The sequence below is a fragment of the Vidua chalybeata genome, chromosome 12 (genome assembly GCF_026979565.1).
Source record: "Vidua chalybeata isolate OUT-0048 chromosome 12, bVidCha1 merged haplotype, whole genome shotgun sequence".
NCBI lineage: Eukaryota > Metazoa > Chordata > Aves > Passeriformes > Viduidae > Vidua > Vidua chalybeata.
Window position 1 is genome coordinate 6,157,596 of NC_071541.1, and position 13,343 is coordinate 6,170,938.

A 13,343-nucleotide genomic window follows, 5' to 3' on the forward strand; every position below is an offset into this window, starting at 1 on the left:
AACTCCTGCACATCCCTTTTTGCCATCACTCCACACTGCTGTCCTGTAAGACCACATGAAATCCTGCTCCATATTCCCTTCTAAAGAGCTGGGGACAGGAGTGGGCTGGATGGGGATGACAGCTCCTAAAGAGGAGGTGAGCAGTGTGGAAGAAGGTTGTCTAATTTCAGTCTTCCATTTCCTGTTAACTGTAAGTCAAACCCAAAGCAAAGCCCCTGGAGAGACGTGAAACAGCAGCTCCAGAAGATCAGGAGTGTGTCTTTGTCCACACCCAGCTGCACCTGTCAGGCTGTCCATACACCACCATCAAACCCAAACTAAACAGCTTTATTGGTACAGGTGAGTGGCTTTTACAGCTCTGCTAACTCTCTCCAGAAGACTCACTTTCCAGTGTCTCCAGCAAGCTGAGATCTCAAAGGGAGAACCCTGACCCCCTTGCTTGTTTTCTTTGACATTGTGGAGCACAACCCTTTGGTGAGAGGCAGCCGAGAGGTCCTTCCCAGGACCAGCGGAAGGAGCCTGCTGACAAGAAGTTTTAATTTACCTTCCTGTGACTTTCCAGGACCCTTTTCCTTTTCCTTCTGTTTTGTAGAGAGAAACTTGCCAGTTCTTCTCCTCTCAGCAGGATTATCAGAGCTGGCTTCCGATGTGAAGTTTCCCATTGCTGAAAGTCCCTGATGGTCCCTGCCTGCGGTGCCGTTGTGAGAGGCGTTGCCATGCCCAGCCGATAACCTCTGGCTCGGGTTCTGCTGCAGAAAAGCCATATTATCTAAGGGAAACAAAAAGCTCTGGGAACAGGGGCTCTGTACATGGGCATGGAGCAGTGCATGACATGTGAATTTGCCAGATGTTACCACTCTGAATCTTACTAAAATATGCCCTGACCACAGCTGCTTTATCTGCGTGGAAGGAGTTGGGACATAAGAGTTTACTGACAGTGCTGTAATGGCCTGACCAGGCAGCCTGGGATCAGCTCCCTGACACGCATCACAGTTCCTTGCAAATGTGCCAAATGTTGGGTTTTGTGTGGTCCTGAGCACTGTTTCATTTGACAGTGTCCTTCCTTCATGCCTATTCAGACAGATTGTTTTCCAGAAAATTACACCACACCATCTTCCAACATGTACATTTGGTTTATAAAGGGCCTTGACTTTTTCTGCAGTTCAGTTGATGCCTCAAGGCCTGTTTTAATGCTCTTCTGACAGTATCTTGTGTTTGTCTGATTGGAAATATTCCAGGTAATTAAGAAATTACACACCAACTGCTGCTTAAAAATCTATTGTGTATATATTTTGTATATTTTGGCTTTGGAGGAGGCTGCTTCAATTCTCCATCCCCCCTTTCTGAATCTCCCATGTCAAGACTGGAGCCCAAGCTCTTCTGAAGCCTGCAAAGCCAGAGAGTGCCCTTAAGTGAAGCCTGTTTATTTCTCATTGCCTTTTATTCTTTACAGGAAACAATATGGGGAGGCTGTGCCAGAAATACAGATACTGTAATTATTATTTTTATTATTCCAGAGTATGCACAGGAACTTATTATTTTTAATTCTGGTCATCCCTGTAGCCTGCAGTGCCTTCATTTGGAAATTCACACTTGAAAGGAGAGAGAATTGCATCCACATTCATTGTCTGTCCTTGTCACAGGCATGGGGTGCACTGATGAGCTCTAATCACACACGTGAGTCCAGAACAGGGAGAGGAGGCATTTCTCTGTGCACGGAATAATCAACTCTGAGTTAAATGCAGAGCTTGAAAGTGATTTGCATCCATCCTTACCCCCACCTCCTCAGTCTAATTAACTCCTCTAATAGAATTAATCAGCACACTAAATACGAGACTCACCAACAACTGAAAAAACCACACCACTATTTATTCCAAAATACAATTACACTGACAAACTCAATTACATGCCTCAGTCACTTCTGAAATTACTCACCAGTATTGGACTGCGCACAGTTTAAGTTTCATTGTTGAAAGAAATCATAAACACTTTCTAAATTGTACAATGTTTACAGAAATACACAGAAGCACAGCTTTTATTACCCATGTGGCAAAATTAATTTGACACATTGAAAGCAGATGAATAGAGCTGGAGGACTTTATTCAGGCAGTATTCTTCCCACTGATAGAATTTACACTGGGGGAGCATCTAACACATTAACCTTATTAAACTCTGATGTAGGTAAATAGCATTTCAAAGGGAATGAGAGAGGGTCCAAATCAAAATCCTTATTGCATTTGAATGAGAAACATCCAATTCTGCATTTCTAACTGTTCTTTTAGTTTACAACCCCCTTTCACCAAAGTAGGCTTTTGCTCTGGAACCTTTTGCAGCAGAAGCAGTCCACAATATGCAGTTTTGATTTTGGGTTTAGTCTTCTAAGTCTGTGGTGAACTCTACAGCTGAAAATAAACTCCCATCAGATTTGGTTATGTGAGTTTAGGTTAATTTGCAAGTCAAAAGAGGAAGATAAATGCTGCTTGTGTTTTTAATAATCCAAGTTTATCTAAGTTCATCTTGATCTGAAGATACAGAAAAGTCTTCCTGAACTTTTTATTTGTCTGGTCATATGCAGCACCTGCTTCTCAATTTAGTTTATTTTCAAACTGTGATACCAGTCAAACAGTAATATTTCTCACGAAAGAGATAGAGCTGCTCTTGCTTACAGCTGGGCACAAGTAGATAAAAATTTGAGCTCCAGGCTGACAAAGTCAGTGTTGAACTTGAAATACCCTCCTCTGACTGAAAGAAACATCCTCCCATCCTTAGCAAGGGCCCACATCCATGCAGAACCAGTACAACAAACTTGTTTTGAGCCTAAAAATTACAGTGGCACTTGCCTAGTAGGAAATTCTCAGGTCAGTAGAGTAGGTTACTGAAGGAGCTACAGATTGCTCAAAATTCCTTTGAAAAAAGAGAGTTCAGTACTTTGAAGAGTTCTTCAAGAAGGCAAGGAACATCCTACTGGGTCTCACTTCCTGCTGAACCTGAGAGAGACGCAGGACCTGTCAAGGGAAGAGGGATCAGAACTCCCAGTTTTAATCAAAACATTGGAAGAGTTGAGCAGATACATTCAGAGACCCAACACCAGCTCCACAGGGATGGAGGGACACTGGGATGGCACTGGGAAGTTGTGTTTTTAGGATGGATCACTCACGGTGTGCTCTGCCCATGTCCATCCCTGTGGGCTCTCCCATCCACCCATTCCATCCCCTGCTCTAAACCAGGGCAGCAAACAAATCATAGGAAAGGAAGATTGTTCAGTGCCAAATGATGATTGGCCTGTGTTAGTGAGAAACCTTTTCTCCTTCCACTTTCCTTAAAAATTATGAATTCTTATCATATGCTGGGACAGTAACATTTGAGGAGCAGGGCAACAGAACAGAAAGGATCTCCAGAAAAACGAATCCCATGCCTTCTGGATGTATAGAACAAATATTCTGGGGAATGTTTGTTATATTTTGGCTTTTTGCCATGCCCATTTATTTCACAGCACGCCAGTCATCCCTATCCATAGTCCCCTTCCCACTGGAGTTCCTTTTATGTGCAGCCAGGCAATTCACACCCACTATTCCCTTCCTTCTCCTTCAGGTGTTTAAAGGTTGTTTAAAGCAAAGTATTAAACCAGACTTTATTCTAATCCACATGTCTGCAGCTCCATAGCCATTCCTGTTAGAAGTGCTGTGACACAACCACACAGTTTCAAAGCTGAAGATGCATATTGGGATAAAGATAAATTCATGGTATGAAATTGGGGCCTTCTTTTGCTGGAACTCAAGAATAAGAATCACTTTGTGAAATAATAGATTTTATACTTTCATCAGTGGAATATCATCCATCAAATCAAAACCTTTCAGAAAGGCTGGAGCTATTCCACATCCAGGCATCTTCTTTATTAATTCTGCACATTTCTGCAGTCATCAGTGCTGCATTGGATGACACTTGCAAAGGATTACAGACCTGATACGATATTAGATAAAAATTACAAGTGAGAAGCTATTTCATTGCTATTTGTTTTCATCAGCAGAGCATCCCTCTCCCAAATGCCATCCTAGTTTGGCTGATATTGACTTTTCAGGCTGCTGAGAAGTTTTGTAATTCTTTTTTGTTCATAGTTTATGTATAGCAATCAATACTAGTTTGCAATTTGTTGAAACTGGTCACAGAAAGAGTAACATGTACCTGATTTATCCTTGCTTTCTATTCCCAGTCAGAATTGGATTAATTTTTCAGTCAATCTATGATATCTAATAATTAAAAATTGTGATATCCACATCTCACATGCACTTTTTATTAACCTCACACTAAAACATAACTGAACAAAGCAAGCAGGAACATGGCTGTGAATCTTCCTTAACATAACTGATGTCAGTGATTGAGATATCAAGGGTCTGGATTTCTTTTTTGATCAGAATTTGTGCTCATACCACCAGAAATAGAGATTTCACTGGTTTTCAGGTAGAGCAGTAATGATTAACTGCAAAATTATCAGACTCAAGATCTCATTTTCTGGAAAACAGTTGGAAATTGTTTACAGCTTTCAACTTTAAGTGCAAAAACTTTGGGTCAGAATAACGTTACCACATCAACCCAACTATTCACCTCAAATGTCGTGTTGCAAGGAGCAAACCCCACTGAAAGAGCCATGATTTGTGTCACGGCATTGTCAGACATCCCTGGAATGTTCCTGGACTGACACTACCATCTAGCGTCCCCATCACAGACTGCAGCTTCTCTGGGGGGGAAACGCACAACGCGCTTGTTTGTTCACTTCTATAATTACATTATCATAAATAATTCATCTCCCGAGACATATGTACAAATAGAAGAGAGACTGAAGGCCACACAATGCCAGCTTCCTTTTCCTCTTGAATTGTAATAGAAAAGCCAGCTAGGCACACAATCCTGGGGAAAAAAATCGTGAGCTGATTTAGTAATAGCTCTCACAAGAAGACTAAGTGATGTGTTTGGTTTCCATAATTTTCTCCCAAAGGTCCAGTAAAATTGAAAACCACATTAATGCTCTTGTAGCACACCTGGGATGTTCAGCAAAACTGGCACAGATGAAGTGTGGAGCCTCAGTGCCACACAGGGCATTTCTTACTGCCTTAGGAGCAGCTTTAGCTTTCCTGGGAGAGGCTCATGAGAGCTCTGCTGGACCAGCCACACTTGAGGACACTTCACATTTCCTGGTGGGGGCTAGTGAGCATATTTAGAACCTCTCCAGGATGCCAGAAGAGGTAGCTTTCTTCTAAAATAGGTTTCCTGCATCAAAAACTTCCTTGGAGCCCCAGCCCCACAGTTTTCTGCCCTGTCTCCTTCAGCAAGGGGCAGGTGACTTCAGCAAAACCAGCCTCATTAAGCTACAGTCTTTGCCTGCTGTGCCCACCCTGGAAAAGTGAGTCCAAAGAGCTACCAAGTGAATTGCAACCCCTGCAAAACTGCCTGAAGGGGAAAAGGACTCTGTTCTGGCCAGGTTGCTGCAGGGAGACTGGAAAACACACTGGAAGCCATGAAACCCTGAATGGTTGGGGGTTTTTTTTTGTTTTGTTGTTTTTTTTTGGTTTTTTTTTTGTTTGTTTGTTTGGGTTTTTTGTTTTGTTTTGTTTTGTTTTTTTTTGTTGTTGTTGTTGTTGGGTTTTTTTTTTTTTTTTTTGTTTTTTTTTTAACTTTTCCAGCTTTTGACTTTTATTACACTTTCCAAAACAATTTCAAGAAGTTCTCCCTTTGACCTATGAAAACTCCTGTGCCTAAATATGCTTTACAATCCTCTCATTCCCCCACTTATAGTTTCGATGTGCTGTAACAGTATTTTCAGCCAGAAAAATACTACATTGGGGACCGCTGAGGCAGCTCTGCTTTACTGCAGACACTGAATGGGCTGTGACAGACTGCACCACACCAGGCTCATTATACACATCTTCCACTGAAACACTGCAGTCCAGAGAAGCCTTTAACCTGCTGATTGCAAAGAAGAGCCATTACATTGCTTTTGATGCTGCAGCCATAATGGCACCTTATTTCTTCAAATTATTGACACAATGTCACAATGTTGTCTTGACATCCTCAGGCTGAAGGTATCAATGCTCTTGAACTCTTTTTAGAGCACTAGCCTTTCATTTTCAGCACACTTAAAACATGCTCTCCAGTGGACTGTGAAGAAATCTCAAACTTCTCCTGCAGCTCAGAGATCCCAGCTGTAATCCCCAGCACATCTAATGGTCCTTCTCTGATAAAGCCATTTGAAAATTAAAACTACTCAGTTATTTGGGCCAAAGCACATTTTGTTACTCCAAGATGAAAGTTCAACAGTTCCTGCTATGGAGGTGAAGGGGTAGAGCAGAGGTTGCTGGGTTGCAGAGCCCTCTGCAGTGAGGGAGAGGATGGAGATTGTTCCCAGTAAAAATCCCCTGTACTGGGGCCAGGGACAGACATTTGACAGGAGACTGGGGCAGATCTCTTCACCCACAGGCCTGAGGGTGCCAATTGCCAGCCCAAGGCTGCAGCAGTGTCAGAGAGCAGCAAAACTCTCACATCAGCCAGCACTGAAGAGACTTTCCTCAGCAAAGAGCGACACAACCAACAGCACACCTCACTCTGGTCTCGTCAGAAACGTGATCAGGACTGACATGGAGGCAAGTCCTTCCCCCTAGCATTAAAATGACATTGTTGACATCTAAACCTGATGGCTCTTTTCTCTCTCAATGTGAACCATGTGGCAGCAGCCAAGGAATCCCTTTCAAAGGAAAGTAGATTTATTTATTTAAGAGAAAAGCTTATTTGAGAGATTTGCCACCAACATTCTCACTTGCCACAGATATTCACCCACTAGAAGCTGAGTGACCATTCACAGACTGTTTCCATCAGCATGGGAGTGATATCAGTAGACTTCATCATGTCCTTTCTCTCTCCTGCTACCTGTTAGTGCCCTTATTAATTACACAGACACAAACAAACCCCCCTTCTTGTGGTTCCCAAAGTCCCTTGAAACCACACAGCTACTCAGGTTAGGCATGCCAGGAGATTATTTCAGAGTTTAAAACCAACAGGAGATCTCAGGCTGATTGATTAAGAAAATAGATACAAAGGGGAGATAGAGCACTAATGCACCTGTGACAGCAGAACCCCTCTGTGAAACAAAGGGGGGCAGACTACATTCACTATACTAAGGGGAAACTACTCCCCTGAGCACAGGAAAATGTGCTATATGGGTTTTTTTCAGAGTCTTGAACACCTTGCAGAAAGTCTGGGATACCCAATGTTCAGGGTGACTCCATAGTCACTAGGATCAGTATTTGTGTTTGTGTTTGTCTTTGTGTTTAGGCATCCGTGAAAATCTTATACGAACAACAAAACACAAGCCAGAACTGAAATTGTGGGCTTGGTTGGTCACAGCAGATTAGAACATTAGAACCCTTTCAACTAAGGAAAATACTCAGGAAAGGCTTAAGATCCACTTACTGTGCAAAAAGAAAAATCAGCGCACCAGCTCCTTCATCCTGAAGGCTAATCACTGCAAGATTAGCAGTGATTCTACAGAGCTTTGCTGTACCTTGATCTTTGAGAGCAAAAATAAAGTGAAAATGCAACTGTTTCTTTCCAGCCCATCCTATTGCTGTGCTCCAAGAGCACCATACAGCAGCACTCCTCAACTGAGAAACCTTTTGGCCCGGAGCAAAACTTGCTATAGCCCAGCCTGGTAAACCCTCTTTGTGTAACTGTGCTCAGCTTTACATTTGATGGATCAGTGATCCCTCCCTTCCTCAGCTGATGCCTGAATCATCTGGGAGTCATTCAATCACTGACATGGCTGGGAGTGACAATCCCTTAAAAAGGCAGATGGGAGAGTGTTACAGAGGAGAGGTTATGTCTTTTTCTTTTTTTCAGAGAGGACTGGGATAGGAGAGTAGAAAGTATCTCCAAAGTCAGCTGGTTATTATGCAGTGAGTTATAAGAACAGTCTGACCCAGGTGGAAGTGGAGGGAAAGCTGGGGAAGGCCCTAGGAGAAAATAGGCTGAATAGCAAGAGCAGGATGGTGGGAGGTTTTTTTTGCTTTATGGTCAAATTTGTCCTATCTGAGAAATGCTGCAGGACATTGACCAATCTCTGCTTGGTTAGCGGCCTGCTCGGGTAGGAGTATTATATTTAAGACCATAAATACTGTTCTTGTACTCTGTCGTGTGCTGTGCCACATCCCTCCAGGCTGTGCCCCCCAAAACTGACCCTGCTGTCAGTCAAGGGCAATTTACTGAAAGTTTTGCAGCAGGTGGTGTCCAGGTCTTGGTCTTTGAACTCACTGCGTACTCTGAGAAAGCCATTCAGTGATATTATTCAGAGTTTCAAATTACTTGCCATGCTCTAAATGCTTAGATAGATGCTGGACCCAGTCTTCAATGTGTTTAAAATTGTATCTGAGCTGGAGAGATTGCTTTAACTTTCACAGCTAAGACTTTGGACAGATAAGAAGAGCAATAATATGTTCCAAGAGTCAGAACTAGGTGTTTTGACAGTGTTTCTCCTGTCATTTTATTTAATAATCCATTGCCCCTTGGTTAATAGCTTTCTGCTTGATTAGCCTGTATAAATCAAAACTTCACAGCTTTATCCCTGACATGTTATACATTCTGAGCTGAGGGTAATGAATCGTGCCGTGGGTTGACGTACTCTGCCTTCCGTTCGGAGGCAGTCCTGTGTCAAGGAAACACCTTGGCTTTCAAATTGAGTTATCAGTACACTGTCAAAATCCAGAGGCGGAAATGCAGAGGATCCTAACACTGTGCATGAGGGATTGCACAGCCCCGAGCAGAATGTGAAGCTGCAGGGACTGGCTCAGCCTACGCCGGCAGCTCTTGGGTGTCTTCACTAACAAAGGCATGAAACTGCCTGCTCTGCATTTCCTGCCTTTCTGCTCCAACCTCCTGCCCACACTGCCCTGTTTGGAGTGGTGCAGCAGCACCAGCCTGGTTTCATTGCAGCTGTTCCCAGAGCTCCAGGCTCCGAGGGCTGCTGCAAACCTGGGTCAGGAGGCACCTGTGGCACCTCCAGAACGGGCATAGCTCAAAATGCTGAGCTGTGTTCAGTGTGAGCTGCTGCTTTTCCTCAGGCAGGAGGATTGCTGTTGGGTCCCACTGGGAGCAGCAAGGACAGAAGCGTTTGTTCCACTCCTGGAGCTGGCTGTTACTTTTCCTGCCAGCCTGGCCCACTCCTCCAAAGCCAAGCACTGCTCTCCTTGGCCACTAGATGCAGCTCACGCTGCACTGCAGTTTGCTTTACATCATTCTAGTTCTTTGACGTTCATTTTTTTTCCCCTTGTGTTTCTGGGTGTGTGTGGTTTGAGGAGGTTGAATCTTTATCCTAAAATCTTCCTGGTTTACTTCTAAGTCTCTTTTCCCCAAACTTCTTGCTTGCTGCATCAACTGTGCCCATTTTGAAAGCCCAATCCTGCCTCCTCACATTTCCATAGAGAAACCTACTCAGCTGCACTGCTCTGATGGACCTGTCAGGGTAATGGAGAGGGAAGAAATCAGCTGAGTTAATAGGGAACACACTGATTTTCAGCCTCCAGCTGAGCACAGAATTTTACACTGAACTTCCCACCTCCTGCCATTTCATTTTCCCAAATAGCTTTTTAGGCTGCAGATGCTGCACATCAATGCTGCCTCTCATCAGACACCCAGGGTAGGGATCTCCAGCTCCCACTTCTAGTGTGAGGAAAACCTCAGCACAGAGCCCAGGAGCACACCAGGGGAAGGACCAGGAGCTCTGCTCTGCTTTTAGTGCCCACCCTGCCTGACACAGCAGGGTGAGAGTCCCTTGGAGAAACAGGGAGTCTGCAGCCAGCAGCTGCAGCAGTTAGAGAGCTCATTAAGAGCTATTTGAAGTTGTCTTGAGAAGAGCAGAAATTGGGATGCCATTGCAAAAATCAGAATCGCTGAAAGCTGGGGCTGGACATCAGAAAGACAAAAGGGCTGAGGAAGCAAAGGAGTGACACTGTGGCTGCCCCTGCCCTTCCAATAGTCCTCAGCTCAGGAGTCACACGTGGTACAGGGGAAGGGGTGCTGGGGAAAGGCTGATTGATGCTGTGAAAAACCAGCTTTGCCCTGGGCAATTGTGGGAACACAGGGCCACAGTGAGAGACCCCCCTCACCTGCCCTAGCACTGCCTCTGAGCAGGTTTTCCAGAAAGACATAAAATCTTCCAATTTATCCTCTGCTTAAATGTGCTTCCTCTTGAAGATGTGCTTTTGGTCTGGATGCTTATTCCTTCCACTTCACCTGCTGCTCAGCCCAGGGGTTCAGGTGGAAAAACAACACCTGAGGAACCCTGAGCTCTCTCCCCTTGCATGTTTGATCCTTGCTGGTTGTGCTTGCTGGGCTTTCAGCAGAAAGGTACCTGCACAAAAGCAGCCCATCACCTCCACGTGGGTGCCAGCCCTGGCTGCCACTGAGGCTGGATCAACTCTGATTCTCCTGGAACACAGAACCTGCAACTCTGGCTGTCAGTGTGGAATCAACTCCAGCTTAGTATAGACTGTTTTCTTACACAATGAGGCTGCTTGTGGAGATGATATTCTTGTACTGTGGCATATAAGAAGCCAGGGTGCTAAAAATTACTGGCAGCAGCTGTGGGTACTTGTAGGTAACAGCTGGGGAGAAGACCTAAAGGGCCTGATTATTCTATTTTATTTGACACAGTGAGATATTCCTATTAAGCAATTTCCTCCTGGGAGAAGCAGCAAGGTAGCTGCACCATCATTCCTGGTTTGTTTGGGGTTTTTGGGGTTTTTTTGGGTTTTTTTTTAGAAAATCTAAAATAATTTTTTCATAATGCACCAGATGAGATGGCTCAGACCTGCTGTGAAGGAAGCAGAAAGTAATGCTCACAGTTTGTAATATTTCCTTGAGCTTTTGCTTTTGCACTGAAAAATGAGCTTCCTCCCATTAAAATGCTTTTAAATTACAAATCCACAGCTGCTCTCTCCAGCTTGCTTGAACACAGTAAACTCAAAGTGATCCATGTGATGGCTGTGGGCTAGCCAGCATGTTCTTCCCTTGCTAGGGGCATGGTGATGGTGTGGCAGCTCCTTGGGCTCTCTAAGGCCACACTGCCATCCATCAAGCTCTCCTTTCCATCACAGATGGAGCTGGACCAGAGGAAAAGCTCCCTGAGACAGAGCTTTGGGAAGCAGCAGGCAAAAATGTCCTCCAGCATCAGCCATGCAGAAAAAATTCTCCATCCAGCCCTTCAGGAGAGGCTGGGGAGCTGAGCTCCATGGCTGGGAACAGCAAGGTGCTGGAGAAGCAACTGCAGCTTGTCTGCCTGAGCATGCTGGATCAAATCCCACAGATCACAGAGGGGAAGCAGAGCCTGGCTTTAGGAAACCCAGCACTGCTGGTTTGTGCAGGTGCCACCAAACCTTCCCAGTAGAGGCAGTCCCAGCCCATAACCCTGGCTGTGAGCACAGGACCATCCTGCCTCCCCTCCATAACAAGAATTTGATCAGTTTCATTTTGCATTGAGGAAAAATACAGCAGAAAAGGAGAAGCAGATGTTTTTAGAAAATGTCTACAATTCCTGGAGCTTCAAAGAGTTTTTTGATTGCACAGACTTTAAGAAACATATAAAAAAGTGCCTTTCACTGTATTTTCACTAGGGTAAAACCCTCACTGAAATTTGTATGAGAAGTTTTTGGACTGAGCCTATATGGGAAAGTCTTATTGCTCACAAACCATTTTTAAAGTCCTTTTCGCTGTTGTCTGGTTATTTTTTCTTCTCGTGTGCTGCCTTGGAGGCATGTCCAACTCCTGCCTGTGCTGGTCATTATGGACAAAGCAAGGCAGGCTTGCAGGTGGCACAGGGTTTCTTCCCCTCCAAGGGCCACTGCCTGGTGCCACCAGGAGCTGCATCAGTGCCCCTTGGGAGAATGAAGCAGAGAAATTGCAGCTCTACCAAGTACAGCACTGGTGCTCCCACCTGCACTTCTTTACCCATCTTCAGCTCACAGGAAATAACAGGGACATGGGGAAGGCCAAGTCCTTCCAGATGGGAGTGCAGCTGGCATTCTACATACAATTCCTGGAGCAGCAGCATTTTGGGAGGCTGGCTGTGTCTCTCTAAGAGCTGGACAACTGTTGTTACTGCAGGGAGGACATGGAGATTTCTTCATGCTGAAGGAGTCTAGAAGATCTCTCAGGGTTTTAATTAAGAAGTTCCCTTCTCTGGCCATTTTGAGAACTTTTGTCCTACTCATATGAGGACCTGAAACAGCTCTGAATGTCATAAAGCAGGCACAGGGCTGCCAAGCAAAAGCAGAGATGCATGACTGTCAGAAAATCCTGTCATCAGCTTCAGATCCCTTCTGCATGAATCCCACCTGCAGCTCCACACATCCTACGTGTTGCAGGGTCCTTCCCAGGAGCTGCTTTAAATGCCTGGATTTCTGTTCCCTTGCCTGATAAAGGAGAAAGTATTTCTACTTTGGTTGCCTTAAGCTTCTATTTCTAACAACAAATCCTCCAGGAAATGATAATTTTTTTGCAAAGTTACCTTCTGAGTGAATTTTATTCTTTAATAACAGAAATTCAATGTAAACTGGGCATCCTTATTTCTGATCTAGAGGCTTTGGACCATGTTCTCTGCCTTTTCAGAAGGCTCCTGAGAAAGATGCTGCTGGAAAAGGTAACACACAGGGGCTGTGAAGTGGCAGTAGGTGCCAGCACTGGGCCTCCTTTTGCCATCTTTAAACTGGGAATGATGTTCACCTGCACGTTTCCTTACCCAGATTTGTGGCCCTGTAATGATCTCTATGCCAACAGACATTTCAGCAGAGGGAAACAAGAGGCTCTGCTGTCTCATGGTTACCCTCCTTTCTCATCATTTCTCACTAGATTTCATCTCTCAGCCCCTGGTGCGTGGAGGAGCTTTTCCTGGGGAGCAGGTCACACTCCTGGGCAGCCCCCAGGGGACAGTTCTGTATTTGGGAGACTTCACTGCCATGGGCCTCTCTCCTCTGCAGAGGCTTATAAGCACCATGATGCTGTCTGAAAGCAGGGCTTTATCAATGAGTTAATGAGTAAATGAGCTAATGAATAAAGCACTGTAAGCCCTGCTGAGAGCCCTGTGTCCTTAGTAAGCTGGCCAGGGTATCAGGATTGAAAAGTTCAGGTTAGGTCCAGGATGGCCTTTCCCTCCATGGCTACCCCAGGAACATCCAACACCAGCAACTCAGGTCCCAAAAGCTGCTTTTCCACCATTCTTGTTCTCCCAGAGGCTTCTTCTGCTTGGGGTAAGGGCTGCATTTCATCCAGGGGCCTCCCAGAAGGGGCTGGAACATGGCAGGGAT